At 38.7% G+C, this 17,771-nt stretch overlaps 1 long non-coding RNA gene and 1 pseudogene across 1 annotated transcript; both read left to right on the top strand.

The window, feature by feature from the left end:
• The first annotated feature begins 1,082 nt into the window (after nucleotides 1-1,082).
• On the top strand, nucleotides 1,083-5,177 carry LOC125309867. The gene is made up of 2 exons (XR_007196207.1): nucleotides 1,083-1,190; nucleotides 2,504-5,177. It is a non-coding gene; the product is annotated as an uncharacterized LOC125309867 (long non-coding RNA).
• A 5,503-nt stretch (nucleotides 5,178-10,680) lies between these two features.
• On the top strand, nucleotides 10,681-11,607 carry LOC125309878 (annotated as a pseudogene).
• Nucleotides 11,608-17,771: the final 6,164 nt, after the last annotated feature.

Genomic DNA, 17,771 nt, shown 5'->3' with positions numbered 1-17,771 from the left:
TGAAATGACTTTTGTTTGTTTTGTTCAGTCCACAAGAGATGATCATCTCATAAACAAAAGTCTGGAAAACATTTTCAACATAGGTATTTATTGGCCACAAGGGAAATTTTTATCAGGCAATCATTTTATCTCAGCATCCATTGTCAATGTTTTTTGCTACCATATGTGTTGTTCCTTTCTTTTATTTCTTCTGATCTTTTTTCCCTTCTTTTTAAAATTACACTAAATGATCTTGATGTATTGGTATTTCTATCTTCCTCACTCACTTTGGGGGAAGCCGTGGCCTACTGGTTAGTGCTTTGGACTTGTAACCAGAGGGTTGCCGGTTCGAACGCCGACCAGTAGGCATGGCTGAAGTGCCCTTGAGCAAGGCACCTAACCTCTCTCTTCTCCCCAAGCACCGCTGTTGTTGCAGGCAGCTCACTGCGCCGGGATTAGTGTGTGTTTCACCTCACTGTGTGCTGTGTTTCACTAATTCACGGATTGGGATAAATGCAGAGACCAAATTTCTGTCACGGGATCAAAAGAGTATATATACTTACACTCTCTCCTATGTGTTTTATGTAGTATCATTCTATTGCATTATTTCTACTTCAGTCATTACATGATACTTGTCTACACTGCCCTATCAAATTAACTTTAGCCTATTATTATTATTATTATTATTATTATTATTATCAATAATATTGATAATAATAATAATTTGGTCTATATACAATGACTATATAAAAATCAAAAAGAGTGACGAACAAACATAATTTACTGTCTAATACCAAATCCAAAAAACAGAGATCCAGATGTATTTCTTTTTTATTAAAAAGGCATAAGCATCACATTAAAAAGAAATGTATGTACACAACCCACGGATATGCTTCCAGAAGTATGCAATGTATTCATGTACTGACTGAGAGGTCAGTTCACCAGAGACAGTTTGGGTGATGTAGAAAATAAAGATTCGATGTGCATGGATCAGCAGGTTGCCTTTTTTTTTACATGGTCAGCAGTCAAGAAGAACATTAAAATAGAGCACAGGGTGGCACTGGCATCTCATTCCAAGTTCAAGTGTTGATGATGCTGTGCTATTCTCCCCCACAGTGCCTGCCCTCCTGTCTACATAAGCCAGCCCTATAAATAAGGAGAATCACACATGGCCTTCATTGTGATGCAGATACAACAAGACCAACCCAAAGGTAAGAAGTCAATCTGCTGCTGCTCTGCTGAGCGGAACAGATCAACAGATTGCTGGATAGATAGGCATGAAAAGAGAGACAGAAAGATATAGCTACAGTAAATGCATGGAGCCTGTTTTAATTTAGTAAAATAAGCACACAATTCATGAAAATGAGCACACTCTTAATTAAAACAAAGACATGATTTGGCAAAACAAGCACACTATGAAGTAAAACAAGCTAGAAAAATGACAGAATGATTTAGTAAAACGAGGGTTAGAACGAGTGCACATTTTCTTGATATAAACAGAGATGGCTAACAGACAGACATATACATAAACAGACAGACAGATGCAGGGCTGTAGTGGAGGCTAAATGCAAGTAAACACAATTTATCCACCTCTGAATTTCAGAAATAGAGTGTATCCACCTTTCAAATGAGTTAATTCACCAATTGCAACTTTTACCATATATTATCCACATTCACAATAGTACACTCATCAACACTCTACAGACCATTTAATACCACTGGTATTGTTATAAACATTGGAGAATAACCTCCACCATTATCAAATATGTTCTGAATGCCTTTTTTATGTTATTCATAGTTTACCCACCTCTTATTTTACACCCCTGTATTTAGCCTAACAGAGATGGCTAACTACAGACAGACAGATACATAAACAGACAAACAGATAGGCTACACGATAAGTAAGTATTAGTGCACAAGTGCAGTGCATCTAAAGAGGTGCATAATAGAGTGGCCTGATAGAAACACACCAAACCACCACATGGTGTTATCTCATAAAGAACCACAGAGACTAGTGCATCTGTGTATCTGTTCAGTTAGCATTCTGTGAAAGGCTACAAGCCAGGTTGTGTAGCTGCAGCTCTATTACAGTAACACTGTGTGATCTAATTGCTTCTTGTTTCTTCACTTATAGCAAGTGATATGCATAACAGATCTCAGGTTTGACTCAAACAAAGTGAGATGTAAATGCTGACACAAAGACACAAATATGCTGACACAGACACAAATAATATGCATAAATAGAACTCATAGAACTGTACATTTTCCCAACTATTACTACCATACTTATACTATGACATTTTATTTCAAGTCAGTTTGCATATGGTAGGTTACATTTGTTTATGTACCATAAACTGCACCATGCAAACTTCACCCATCTGATGCTCCTGGCCCACATTTCAGGCATCTCATTAACTTACAATTTACAATTTATTTATTTTTTCCTCATTCTGACCAGTCAGTGCTCGTCATGTTTCTTTAATAATGCTCCTCAAACTTAAGGTCTCATGTTTCATCTGTGCAGGAATCAACTAGTTCATATAATGTCAATTGCAGTCTTCACCATGGGTGATGTGGAGATGGAAGAGTGTGGGGCGGCAGCTCCTTTTCTGAAGAAGTCAGAGAAGGAGCGTCTGGAGGCCCTGATTTGCCCCTTTGACATGAGGAAGGAATGTTTTGTGCCCGATCCTGAGGTTGAATACGTGAAGGCCTCCATCACCAGCAGAGACGATGACAAAGTCACTGTTGAGACTTTGGAAAGGTAATGCACAGCAAATACATCTTAAACCTATTTCAGAGTCTTTACTTACTGCATCAAGGCTGATTCCTGCAAACAAACTTTACTTTATTTGTGTGTGTGTATATATATATATATATATATTATTTTTTTGACATCTCACCACCTGTACCCATTACTATGTAAATACAAGTCCAGACCGAACTTCACAACCTCAAATTTTGTGGGAGGGGTTAAGTTTGGCTGGCTTCCAGGCTGATTACATGACTATAATTGTCTGGTCCATGACCATGCTTGTGGCATGGTGGAAATATATTTTAACCTCAGGTAAACTGTAGATATAATATTTAATCTATGGCTCTGTTCGAAACAGAAAAACTGCTGCCTTTTAAGACATCTGACAGGGGAGCGAGGCAACAAGTGCTGTTCAAAACCAAAAAAATATATTTTTCCTGCCTTCTAAGGTAGATTAGAATTTTTTTGAAGGCAGCGTCAATGTATCCTTGAAGCTGCCTACTAACCACAATTCTGCAGTCACACCATATAGGTATGGTCACAAGACAGCGGCTCTTCTTTCTTTCGGCGGCTGTGGAAGTTTGGTATGGACGGTGAAATACTGACCAACTTCTACCGCTGTACCATTGAGAGCATCCTGACTGGAAAACATCACAGCATGGTATGGTAACAGCACCGCCCACGATCGCAAAGCGCTGCAAATGGTGGTCAGGTCAGCGCAGTGCACTACAAGGACTGAGTTACCAACTATTCAGGGAACATGTCAGAACAACACAACTCAGGAGCATTGTCCAACAACATTACTCAAAATGTTGCCTTGTGTGTCATCAGTTTAAGAAGCAACCTGCAGACCTTTGTGGGATGTGAGGGGATGACTAATGTGAATTGAACTTTCATTATTTGAATGCATGATCATGGACCACTTGTAATGCCTTCACAGACCACCAGAGGACTGCAGACAACTTGTAGAAAACCCCTGAAATAAGTCAGCCTATCAAATCTCTGCTTGATCAAATCTACTTGATGAATATTCATTTATCTACCGAGAGATTGTTAAAAAATAGTTGTATCTGTTACCTCAGATTCTACTGTGCTATTACTGAAATAATACTTCTGATATGTTCTATTGTTATCTTTCTATTATCGGTATTTTATTGAAATTATAGGATTAATACTGCAGACTCAGAGTTGTAACCATGTTTAAGCCAAAGGTTTCTACATGAAATTATGTAATCTAAACCTTACTTATTTCTGGGAGTAACTGTCTCTATTCCCAATTTTAGAACATATCCTCAGTCTATCAATGTTACAAGAAGTCCTTAGAAATAGTCATGATTCATACTATTTTGAGTGGCACTACACTGAAAACGATACACAGTCTAATCAAGAATGTTATATTACAGCACATGCTCAACATAGTATAATAAATAGTACATAAAGCCTGCTTACTTTTACACCTCGAAACTTCCTGTTGTATTGGAACTATTAAGCTGTGAGGGTCCACATCAAGGACCAGAGAAATCCTCTATTTGAGTTCTTTCAGTTTTGCTGTTAAGGTTGTCGAAAGGCTCATCCACAAAGTTCCTCTTTATGACAAAGCCAGAAAGAAATAAAAGAAATAGATTACATAAATATATAGTATTTAAATGAAGGTGCTTTAATATTTCTGGTTTATCTGATCAGGAGTCCCACTTCTGTTACACAGATCTTAAATGAAGTAAACACATCTGATACGGGCTAAACATAAAAGCTTATGTTTGTCAAAGGCTGGTCCTTCACTGACAGGCTTGTCTACTCAAATGAATGAATTGGCTGTTCAAGGTGAGGCTGTGTGTCAGTGTGAGTCTATTGGCTGCAACAGCTGCTCCACTGAGGCTTCCCAAGGAGAAGGGAAAGGTGACACCTGTTGTACTCCACTTCACACCACAGCTGAACATAAACACACACACACACACACACACACACACACACATCCAATCAGAGTGAAGGGAGGTTAAGAGGTGCACTTGGGGGTGACGGAATACCTGTCCATATCCTCCCGCATGTCTAAAGGGAGGTGTTGGATATATGAGTCCTGTGAACTTCAACTTCAATTTTGACCATGACATGCCATAAGTTAGCCCTAAACTGAATATGTTAGCAACCTCCTTCTTGGATCACTTGACCTTTACTTTTAGGCCTTGACTTTTACTTTTTAGGAATAACCAATTTTACTGAAGCACATAGTTATTTAACCTGGTGGAAGTCACTGTGTCGGATGCCGTTTTATTTTAAAGAAAAAAAATCTCGACTGCCAGAGAAGGAAAGGAAACCAAACATGTAGGCATTAGTAGAACATGTAACTCTCCAGTAGTCCAGGAGTATCACAATGATTTTCTTTCTCATTTAGTCTTGTAATCCGAAAAGACTGTATGGCCCGAGAGAGAATAAACTTCGTCTATACTTTGATGTGTGTTTTATGTGCAGCGAGAGCATCTGTTGCAGACATGCATAGCAATAATTTCACAGGGTTATCTTTGTACTCTAGGACAAAGGGAAAGAAACAGTGCATGGTAAACGAGACAGGCTTGTGCGTCACTTACTCAGCAACTTGAGGGACAGCAACAGACCTGAGCCATAATGGCCAGATGACACTCTAAAGGGGGCAGTGCAGTAAAACAGGCCCCAGATTAGCCAATTAACATCACTATAACCAGGACAATGCTTTAACCACAACATTTGACAAATATTTGTGAGGTATAAAAAAATATTGCTGCTATACATGCTGACACATGATACATCGGACTCATAGAGATCATGCACCTGGGCCTACATTTACAATATAGTAAGATAGTAACATTTGATGGATTCTAATTGGCTGTCAGCTTTTTAATCATTCTCAAAATCACTCTGAAAGTGATCCCCAACTATATGGTTCTTTATGTCGTTATTGGTTTAGTTTATGTGTGGACGTCATTGTTCATATTAGCTAGAACAATATTTTTTTTGCCATTATCGTTATAGTTATTGTTCTTGGTGTGAACGGCTCTGCTGATGCTGATGAGAAAACTGTGTAAGGTAAACCATAGCAAAAGGAAAGCTATATAGACAGTTACATAAACTTTTCAAAGAAAGCAGTTGCACTGCAGTGCCTGTTTATTGTTGTAGAGTAGGCCTATACATTCAATCCAAGCACATTAAACAAAGCACATGTCACCTTTTTACAATAGCAGGCCATGAAACCAACACGTTTAGGTTAACCTACTACGATAAAAAATAAAACTAGCATAACACACCACCATGAACAGAGTATACATTCAATGACTCAATCCAATGACACTGAACTGCAATGATGGCCATGCACCCTAAACAAACATATGTTTCTAGTTCTTAGCTATCAAAAATTAGAAAACCCCCAGCAGTAGTGGTGATGGCTCAAGGACTCTTGACAGCTGAGACTGGTCCCCAGAAGAGTCACAGTGGCATGGCATGTCTAACATCTCACAGCTTTCTAATTAAGGATTTGTGAGAATGGAGATTGCTGATCAAGTGACTTCTGTCAGTGTTAGGTCATTCAGTGGGGTGAGAAACACTCACACACTCTTCACGCCATCACAGTCACATTATCAACACCATGTGGGTGACTTGGTACTTTCTCTGGTGTGTAAACATGTCTTGACAGCTTTCTTGACCCCAAGTTACTTAGTCTAAGACCCAGAGGCCTATGACTCAACACCTCCTGGGTGTGAACAGCTGATTTAAATGGTATGAGGTTGATATGATTAGGGAGGTCAGCAGCTAGCTACCCTGTAGTCTTAATGTTTTCAGTATGCACAATGATTTTCATGTGTAGTGGATTCATTTACATGTATTTCAGTTATCAGCAGCAGGCTCTTATTTATTATCTTAATGTTATATTTGAACGTAGACACAAAGCTTTTCCATTTGTAGATCTGTAAGCTGTAAGTGTACGTGTATCTAGTGCAAATGTTTTGTGGTCATACAAATCAATTCAAAATGGCCAAACCCAGGTCTTCTTCATCTCATTTTCCAAATTAAATATGGATTACGTATCTATTCTTAATTAATTTGCAATATAATTGTCCTGTGTTTCAGTATTATCTGTAGTACAGTAGCAGCAGTTCTGTGTGCACTCAGAGCAGCTGCTGTACAAATTCATAAGGGTGTGAAGGTACATTGACAAGTGTTTCAAAGGCCTTCTGCAGTTGATGGAGGAACCTGAGATTAAATTAACAGAGTTATCTTTGTCCTCAAGGAAACAATGCAGTACCAGTGAGATGGTGATAAGGACGTGACTGTGGGGGAAGGGCCACAGTGCCAGTAGTACAGTGCTTGGTCTCATAAAAAAAAGACAGCTGTGGTTGTCTACTGGACTAGTTTCCAAAGTTGCAGAAGATGATTTGAAGTTGATGCAAGTTTTATATTTGTTATTGGTTCCAGTTCTCAGGAGATAATAATCTCCTGTCCATAAACAAACAAAAAATAATAAAAATATATATATATATATATATATATATATATATATATATATATATATAATATTATAATAGATATTGTGAACAAAAATATTGTGAACATATATTTCAAATATATTTTTGTTGTGTACAGACCTCAATGATAGGCTTCTGATCCTAAACAATGCAATGTGCTTGATGTACTGAAAGTACAACTGACCCGAGAGCATGAGTGATGTAGACTGTAAAAATGAGGTTCACACATGAATCAGCAGGGTGGGATTATCTACATGGCCATGGAGACGTCAAGGAGGACACTGAAAGGCCCCCAACACACACACCATTACACCCCCCCATACACACACACCATTTCATCACCCCCCGCCCCCTATCCAAACCCACAACATACCCCCACAGACACAGGTACACACCCCTCCCCCACACACCCAATAGACCTCTGAAGTTCGCCTACAAAAAAGACCAAAGACGGCCATCTTTGCCCATATAAGGAGATCCGGTTGTTAATTGAAGCTAACTACCTATGGCAAGTTGCATTGCAAGTTAGCTCTGGGGTAGCAAAAATCTAAGTGTGCCGCCTTCACATACTGGAGATCAAAGTATCCACTCGAAGGCAGAGGACAAAAGTTGTGTTTTTCATCCCCGCGAGAGTTTAACAGGTGCGATAATTCAAAATCCCCATGTTATTTTCCCATAGGAAAAATCGCCAGATACCGGATGTCAAAGATGGCATCTTTTTTGTAGGCGAACTTCAGAGGTCTATTACATCCCATACACACCATTTCATTACCCCCCTCCCCCAACTCACACACAAACACACCATAGTCCCCCATACACACACACAATACCTTTTTAATTACTACTTTTAAATGTATTATTTAAAGTTGAGCTGGCTCTTGAGCACAAGTCCTTTTATGAGTACATGACAATTAAACTACTTCAAATTTAAAACTTGAAAGACAGAGTCGGCCACTGGGTCAGAGGGGCATCTCATAATAGCAAGCTCCAAATTAGGGATCCAAGTCCTGGTGTTGATGATGCTGTGCCATTCTCCCCCACAGTGCCTTCTCCCTCCTGTCTAGCCTATTGTTGCTACATGCCAAACACGCCTGCCATGTATGCACCCTTTAGGCTGGCTTTTCTGTAAGCTCTGGTGTGGTGGGAGTCAGTTGATGCTTACGACTATATAGGGATGGACCATCCCACAAAAATTACAAAATCAACCGAGGCCTTGGCAGTGGGGGCAGATACAGTATAGACCAACCCTGAGGTAAGTAGTCAATTTGCTGCTACAGAGGAGACCAGACAAACAGCTGAATAGATACATAGAGAGTTGGATGGATGAGGACAGCAAGAATGATAGCTAAATGGATAGACAGACATGGATACAGAGACATGGCTGACTACACAATGGAAAAAACAAACCCTGGATTTACTTGATTTTATTGTGTACATGAAATTTAAAGGTCTGGGGGCATCATCTAAACATGTCTTTTTGTCTCTTAACATAAGCTCCCAAAGTGGTTTATTAACAATGCTTCGACCAGAGGTCTTCGTCCTGACACGAACAGAACAGAGAAGAACAGAAAAGAGCTTATAGAACAGTGTGCGGGTATCTTTTTATTTTTCACTCAAAACTAGACTCTGTGGTGTGAGGTGTTGAGGTGTGGTTTAAAAAATTGGACAGCCCTGACTTTTCCTTTTTTACGGTGCAGTCAGAGATAGACACATATATGTTTAATTAGCATTGTGTGCAAGGACTTAAAGTGTACCTGCAGCCTGTGATCTGCTTGTTTCTTGTCTGTTCATTTACAGCAAGTGACATCATATCTGTATAACAGAACATCTGAGGCTTGACCCAAACAAGGTGAAATTTATAGACTGAAAATATCTCAAAACAATTTTCAAGTCATATCAAGTTTATTTACATAACGCATTTAATACACAGGGGTAATTCAATGTGCTTTACATGAACAACAGCAAAGAATAATAGTAAATAAAATCATTAAAAAAAAAACCGTTAAAACTGTTTAAAAAGTAAAGTACATAAAATAGAATAATAACAAACATAGAAGACGAAGTATAATAAATAGACAGAGTGCATCTGATTAACAGTTCGTACATTTGATCAGTTAGCAGAAAGAATCCGAGAACAGTTTGGTCCTAAATCTAGATTTTAAACTGGGTACAGTTGGGGCATTTTTGATGGTTCCAGAGCTGAACCACATAGCTTCACCATATTTACCGGTAGTTCTAACAGTGGGTTTTACCAACAAGTATTTCTCCTAAGACCTGAGAGGTCTGGAAGGTGTGTACTGCTGAAGCATGTCTGATGGGTAATTTGGTCTCGTTCCATTTAGTGATTTATGAACAAGCATCAGTGCTTCACGGTGAATTCTGTGACTTACTGAAAGCCAGTGCAAGGGGGAACGTAAAAAGTTCAATAATAGTAGCCACAAGATCGACCCCTGGGGAACACAGGTCGAGGATGTTGGTGTTGAGGTACAAGTTAAGTTTCAGTGCTGTGACTTGCCCAAAAACATGACTGGGAGAATTCACAATACATCTTTAATTTTAGGAAGGTGGTTGCTTGATTAAAACAATTTTCAATAATTTGAACAATAAATAGTAGATTGGATATGGGCCTGTAATTGTTTAGCATGGAGGCAGATTATTCTTTTTGAGAAGGGGCTTTACATCAGCGGTATTCAGGGACTCTGTTTCTCCTGATCCACTTTATACATTTCAGGCCTTAACTTAAAACAACTTAACTCAACAACATTCACCTCAGTATATTAACGATATTGACAAAATCACTGTCAACGTTCTACATGTTGCTATACTCATGTTCCTCATCCTTAATGTCTCTGTAGGGGACATTACTTCATACCATTTACAATGCAGACTTCACCATGAGTGATGTGTTGATGAGTGTGTTGATCATGAGTGATGGCAGAGCAAGTCTGATATGGAGCATCTGGAGGCTCAGACTAGCCCCTTTGACATTAAGAGGGCCTGCTTCGTGACGGACCCTGATGATACAAAGCAGAGACGGTGACAGTCATTGTTGATACTGAATTTGGAAAGGTAATGCTTGACAAATACATCTTAACCTATTTCAGAGTCTTTACTTACTGAATCACTAGTATATCTATATAGATATTATTTTCCAAAGATCCAAAGATAGAGGAATTATCTGAAGACACAGATTTGCCTTGTGTCCCACACAGACTATCACTGTAAAAGAGGTAGGTGTTCACCCCCAGAACCCTCTAAAGTTTGATAAAATTGAGGACATGGCGATGTTCACCTTCCTGCATATGCCTGCTGTGCTGTTTAACCTCAAAGAGCATTATGCAGCCTGGATGATCTAGTGTATTTTAGGTTCTCAGGAAATATCAGGTTTATTCTAACTAATCATGATCTGTTATCATTATGTCATCATATATTAATATATCATGAACACTTTTGTCTTTTGTCCCCATAGAACACCAGCCTGCTGAACCAGAAGAAGAAGCTGGAGGGTGATACATCCCAGCTGCAGAATGAAGTAGAGGAGGCTGTGCAGGAGTGCAGGAATGCTGAGGAAAAGGCCAAGAAGGCCATCACTGATGCTGCCATGATGGCAGAGGAGCTGAAGAAGGAGCAGGACACCAGTGCTCACCTGGAGCGCATGAAGAAGAACATGGAGCAGACCATCAAGGACCTGCAGCACCGTCTGGATGAAGCTGAACAAATCGCCATGAAAGGTGGCAAGAAGCAGATCCAGAAGTTGGAGTCCAGAGTGAGTGCTGTGTTTTTGCTAAGTGCTTTTTTATAATAATCAGTGCTCGGTTATATATAATAATAGGCACATCACCATTCGTTCAACATTTGCTTTATTTTATTTAAATGTAGGTGAGAGAGCTGGAAAATGAGGAAATAGAGCAATGGAAGGCAAGTGATTCTGTCAAAGGAATCTGTAAATATGAGTGTCGCATCAAGGAGCTTCCCTATCAGGTTTATTCAATTATACCATACTAAAAAGACTTTTTTATAATACATAATGCTAAATGCTAACACAAAATTAACCCACCACTCCCATCTGTAGACTGAAGAGGACAAAAGAATTTGAGCCGTCTTCAGGATCTGGTGGACAAACTGCAGCTGAAGGTCAAGTCCTACAAGAGAACATCAGAGGAGGCTGTAAGTGAACATTCTCTTCTCCTTAGTTTTTCCTTCTCTTCCTTGTTTTATCTGTTATCAAAGTCTTTTAATCTATTAACTGCTGAACATGGAAACAAACAATAGACAAAATAAACTTAAGTTGTGTGGACCTTTCAGGAAGAGCAGGCCAATAGCAACATAAGCAGGAGCTGGTATACTGTAGCTGAGTCTCAGATGAACAAGATGAAAGCAACATAAAGCAGGATATAGTTAGAGCACTGTATTAAATATGAACTACAACTCAATGTGTTAGTGTATACTGTAATGTCATATAGTTAGAGAGTCTACAACTCAATGTCATATAGTTATGAACAATGATGAAAATATGAACTAAGAATGTCATATAGTTAGAGCACTGTATTAAATATGAACTACAACTCAATGTCATATAGTTAGTGCACTGTATTAAATATGAACTACAACTACAACTCAATGTCATATAGTTAGAGCACTGTATTAAATATGAACTACAACTCAATGTCATATAGTTAGAGCACTGTATTAAATATGAACTACAACTCAATGTCATATAGTTAGAGCACTGTATTAAATATGAACTACAACTCAATGTCATATAGTTAGAGCACTGTATTAAATATGAACTACAACTCAATGTCATATAGTTAGAGCACTGTATTAAATATGAACTACAACTCAATGTCATATAGTTAGAGCACTGTATTAAATATGAATACATTGATATTATTGTCATGACCAATATACAGTATATTACTATAATTCATTGTACTATACTTGCAGCCTTTAGCAGCATTAAAGGAACCATATGTAAGATTGTGGCCAAAACTGATACTGCAATCACTTTCAAATTACTGTAGAGCGGTGTATCCCCTCCCCCTCCCCCCTGACTCGAGGTTGCCAACCCGGGTGCCGAAACACTACTGACTTTGTGATTAGTAGATAGGTGGAGGGTGGCGCATCAGGCCAAAACACAACATGACATGACAAAACACAACATCAACATCAGTTGAGGGCTGCAACTTCACTTTTTAAATGACAATATCCTGGCCGGACTACAGTTGTCAGTCATATAAGTATTTGAAATAAACATGATTTCTTAATGTCTAGTGACATATCAGGGTCATTTTATGATTAATTGAAATACATTTCTTACATACGGTTCCTTTAAGATGCCTCATAGTGTTTAAAACTAGATGTACCGCATAGCGGTACAAAATATGACCGCCACTCAGTCCTGTACATCCGTTCCGCGAAAATAAATCACACTTCAATTTGTCTCCATATTTTACTCCATCCCCCACTCTTGAAACTTTTGTGTATGCTTGTTTGGCATGCCTGAGTGTGTGTGTGCGGCTGCACAGAAAGTAGCCTACTGGTGCTGAAAAGGTGAATAGATTGTAGAATAGCCAAAGAAGATGTAATATTGTTATAAAACCTTTAAAATCTCTAAACAATCACAAGTAGGGCAGTTCATCACAGTTCATCCATTGCAACTGGATTGATGAAAGGTCACTTACACATGTAGGCTACATTGTATTTGGGAAAAGCAAAAGGTATCAGCATAATGTTATTTATTTATTTATTTTTTATGTATTTTTAAACAAAAACATCTCTGTCAGTTCCATGCCGTTTTCAACAGCTATCAAAAACAAAGGTCATTTTTGGATGGATGGATTTTTTTGTGAATGTTTCTTTTTTCTACATAAGATTTTAGTCATCTTTAGTTCATGTAATACTTTATTGTCAATGCACAAATTAAGTAACAGTAGTCTGAAACGTTATTGTTAATGCACAAATTAAGTAACAGTAGCCTAGTCTGAAACGAAATGCTGTTTTACATCTAACCAGTGGTGCAAATAACTGACATGTCCAAATGGGCCTTGATGAAATGCGTCGCTAGACTGTTCATACACATTTTAACGGGCCAAAGTTGAAGAGCTTTTGTCCGTTATTGTTAGTGCAAATATAGGCTGATTCATGTTCCCTTTCATTGTTTAACTGAGGTCCATGGCTAGTCTGGCTTTCATCAGACCAAGCTCAATCTTTTAAGAAATCAAAAAATAAATAGCGGGCAGATCAGGCTGGGTTCACCCAGCCTAGTCCATAGGCACCCGATATTGTTTAATTTTCCGATTGAGATATACATGCTCTGGCTATTCTAAATGCAAAAATGCATCAGGGAGTTATGACAAAACGGTAACTAACAAACTAGATCCTAATAGAAAGCTGTTAGCTTCCCTAAGCTACAGGTAGGATTATAAGGTAGGCCTATTTACAACATAAATTGTCAATAGGCTATGCTGGCGACACAAATAAAATCTCCTTTGAAACCAATGGCTTACGCCTTACAGTATCAAGCCGGACTTAAACTGTCATATCGTGGCGAAAAAGTTGTAATAACATTCACGCAGCTCCATGAGTCAAGGAAAGCGAATGAAATAGCCACTTCTAAATGGGACCCACTACACAGTAGCTTAAGGTGTGTTGCTAAAGCAGCCATAATGAAATGAAGGTGTCATTGTTTGGATACTTCACACACACGTGCTTTTAATTTCACAGACTACAACTACCAAGCTGTAATCAAAGCACATCGATTCCCCTCTCACACCCTGCACGCACTTAAAACAAAAAATAAACAGGCGTCTCAGTCTCAATGATGTATAGGCAAAACAGTATCAGACCGGTTACAACGTTGGTAAATCTTCCATTGCACAGAATGATTTTTTTAGCACGCGCAATAAATGACAGTTGAAAGATACAAACAGTGCTGCTATACATTTGCTTGGTATAACCGCATTTATAGTTTTCTACAAATGCAATAAATCAAATGCCTCCATCACTCAACCAACGCTAACGGTAACATTACCTAGGTCCTTATTGATATTACAAGATTAACGTTACCTGCAGTAAAACCAAGCATGTCCGATAAACATCCTCAGATTTATTTCGGCTTCAAGAAGAAATGGGAATTACACTTCATGTGAACATCGTCCCTATCCTTATTAGATGTTCGCTGCGGTAAATTACAGTCCTTGTATGAAGCGTCCATTGTTTTTCCAACCCACTTTTAACTTCCAACAAAATTACGCCTCACTGCAACGATCGCCATCTAGTGGACAAACGACTACTTCTCGCCAATACTTAAAATGCAGCCATGATGATGATGATGAATATTTATTTTGGCTTTCTTTTAATCCTACTGAATTTGTAATTATGTATCGGCCGTTCTAATACCCGATAGTATGTGGGTGCCTGTGTGTGTGCATGTGTATATGTGTGCACCGCCATTTACAGGCCAATGAGTGTGCAGTCACTAAATGTACACATAACCTAATTTCTTTAGACCCCCCCATGGATGAAATTCTACGAAACTTGGCATACCCCCGGAGAATGCCAGGTCAATCATACACATAAAATTTGGTGCAGTTCTGAACATCTTAACTGAAGATATGGGCGATTAAAGCAGAATAATATTGCATTTTCATTTTTTTTTACTGGGGGTGGGGTGCAAATCACAAATGAGTGATTATGAGCCAGGTTGATGTGGGCCCTTGAGACCAACATACCATAAAAAGATTCTTCATCCTCAGTGCCACGAATCAGGTAGTTATTTAGGAAAAACTGTTTTTTTTTTTTTTGGTTCAGGGGCCCAGCACGGGGGGGCACACAATTGTGGGGCACACAATTCTTGAATTGTGTGCATGTGTGCGTGTACAAATTTATGTTTATGTGTGTGGGTGTGTGTGTGTGTGTGTATGTGCGTGCTTGTGTGTTTGCCTGCGTATGTGTGTTTGTGCATGTGCATGCATGCGTACATATGTCTACTGTGTGAGTATGTGTCATAATGTTATGATTACTGTAAATGTATGTGTGTGCGTGTGTATCTGTTTATGCACATGTGTGCACATGGAATGGGTTAACATGACCCCTGGAGGCAAACATACGGAAAAAATTGGTCATCCTAGGCCCTACAGTTCTCAAGATATTCACAGAGAACTGTGTCTGCCCTACCCTCCTTCCTTTCAAAACGAAGAATGGGGTTCCATGTCCATGTGGGGGTAATGCAATCCAACAATCCTTGTTGGTGTACGTCACTAAATGTACACATAAATTATTTTATTGTAAGGCCCCCCATGAACGAAAGTACACAAAACTTGGCATGCATTCGGAGGGTGTCATAATGATCCTACACTTTTAATTTCGTGCAGTTTTGACCTTGTCAGCCAGAGATATTGTGATGAAAACACCTAATTTTTTGCTTTTTAATTTTTAACTAGGTGGCGCTATACATGAAATAAGTGGTAATGGGATGGGTTGACATGCCCCTTAAGACCAACATACATAAAAAAGGTGGACCTCCTAGGCCCTACGGTTCTCGAGATATTCACAGAAAACTGTCTCCGGCCACCTACAGGCCAGTTGGTGTATAGTAACATAAATTAATTTATTGTGTGGCCCCCCATGAACGGAATTCCACAAAACTTGGCGTGCATACAGAGGGTGTCATAATGATCCTACACTTCCAATTTTGTGCAGTTTTGACTATGTTAGGTCACAGATACCTTCAATTACAACACCTCATTTTTACTTTTTTGTGTTTAACTAGGTGGCGCTATACATGAAATGAGTGGTTATGGAATAGGTTGACATGGCCCCTTGAGATCAACATACAAAAAAAAAAATGGTCCTCCTAAACCCTACGGTTTTCGAGATATTCACAGAAAACTGTGTCTGCCCTACCCTCCTTTCGGGGGTCCAGTCCAGCGGGGGGGCTACAGATCAAAACGAAAAACGATGGTTCCATGCTATCCATGTGGGGTTACATGCCCACCAAGTTTCGTGTACCCCGGTCTTTCAGTGTCCCGGGAATCATTGACGGAAATTTGGGCATGCAAAAAAAAAAAAAAAAAAAAAAAATCTGACTAAACCTATATGACTGCCCTGACTGCTCTTAAGCTGCCGGTCATAATAATTCAGAATCGTCAGGGCTCAAAAATTGGCCCCAGCCACCAGCCAAATTCTGGTAAAATGTGAAAGTGGTTGGTAGATTAATAGTAGTTCATTTTGAAGCCTGACAATCATGGTTATCCACATATTGCTGAAAATATATTTTATTTGATGAAGAGTGTAGCTGTAATGATGGACGTGTCTGAAGTCTTGTTTGTTGTGTTTTAGTTTTCAGGAAGGAATGCATTCCAATACAATCTCTTAAAAAGTGTTTATGTTTGTATGTTCATAAGATACTTGCATGTCTCATTCATCAAGAACCAACCTATAGGCCTACATTCACAACAGGCCTTCAGAGAACAAGAGAAAAAGAAACTAAGGGCTTTCTTTCTTTAATTATGCTATGTAGAGAATTGGGCCATTATAAACTTCAATAAAATGACAGTCATGCTTAGTCATCAGTATTTGATATGCCCATACAGCAGAGTTCCATATATACTTACAATTGCATTACATGCACTCTCTCTGCCTAATACAGGCAAATAACTCGAAATGCCACTTATTCAGTACAATATCATCAAATCAATAAATCGAAATCATTTATGAATTTCTTGACACAAAGAGTCTCAGATACCTTGTCTACTCAGATGTTTTATGCAGCACTGTGGGCAAAACCATTAAAAAGTTAATTTCCAGCTTGGTTCTCAGCAGCCATTTTGGATATAGGGCTCTCACAAAGTTTCCCCACATTTTTGTGAGGGGCACCCTGGCTAATTTTTTCTTTAACCTTTATAGATGACAAATCTAGTGAGAAACAATGGTCTCCATGGTCACAGAACTGTAACCCAAAAATCCTATGACAAAACAAAGAATTATAAAAAGAATATATGCCTTGATGTGCAAGACCATCTGTTGCAGATTAAATTGAAATATTTGGCTTATTTTCAAGTAGCAAGAATTTTACAGGGTTATCTTTGTACTCAATGATAAAGGGAAGGAGACATTCATGTGCATCATAAACAAAACAGCACTGAGTCACTTTCTTAGCAACTTTGGCTACAAGGCAACAGGGCCTCACTGTGTTCTATCTCACAAATTGCATCCCATGAACACCACTGTACCCTAAACAATGCCGAAGCCACACCATTTGACACATGTTTGTAAAATGAATGTAAAATTGTTGCAGTTAAAATACGCTGATACAGCAGTTTCATATAGAAACCACACATTTGGACTGATAACAGTAAAGTGTCCATAACAGTAAAATGACTTGGTAAGCATAAATCATTAATATTACCATCTGCTGGGATTCAGCATATATCCCTGAGTATAGTTGCATTGCAGTGTCTGTTTAGTGTTAATGAGTATGCCTATACATTTTCCCAAACAAATTAAACAAAATATATCATGCAATACATAATTACAAAACCTCTTCA

The sequence above is a fragment of the Alosa alosa genome, chromosome 16 (genome assembly GCF_017589495.1).
Source record: "Alosa alosa isolate M-15738 ecotype Scorff River chromosome 16, AALO_Geno_1.1, whole genome shotgun sequence".
In the NCBI taxonomy this organism is placed as follows: domain Eukaryota; kingdom Metazoa; phylum Chordata; class Actinopteri; order Clupeiformes; family Clupeidae; genus Alosa; species Alosa alosa.
The sequence above is the reverse complement of the archived record's forward strand: the minus strand, read 5'-3'. Positions and strand labels throughout refer to the sequence as shown.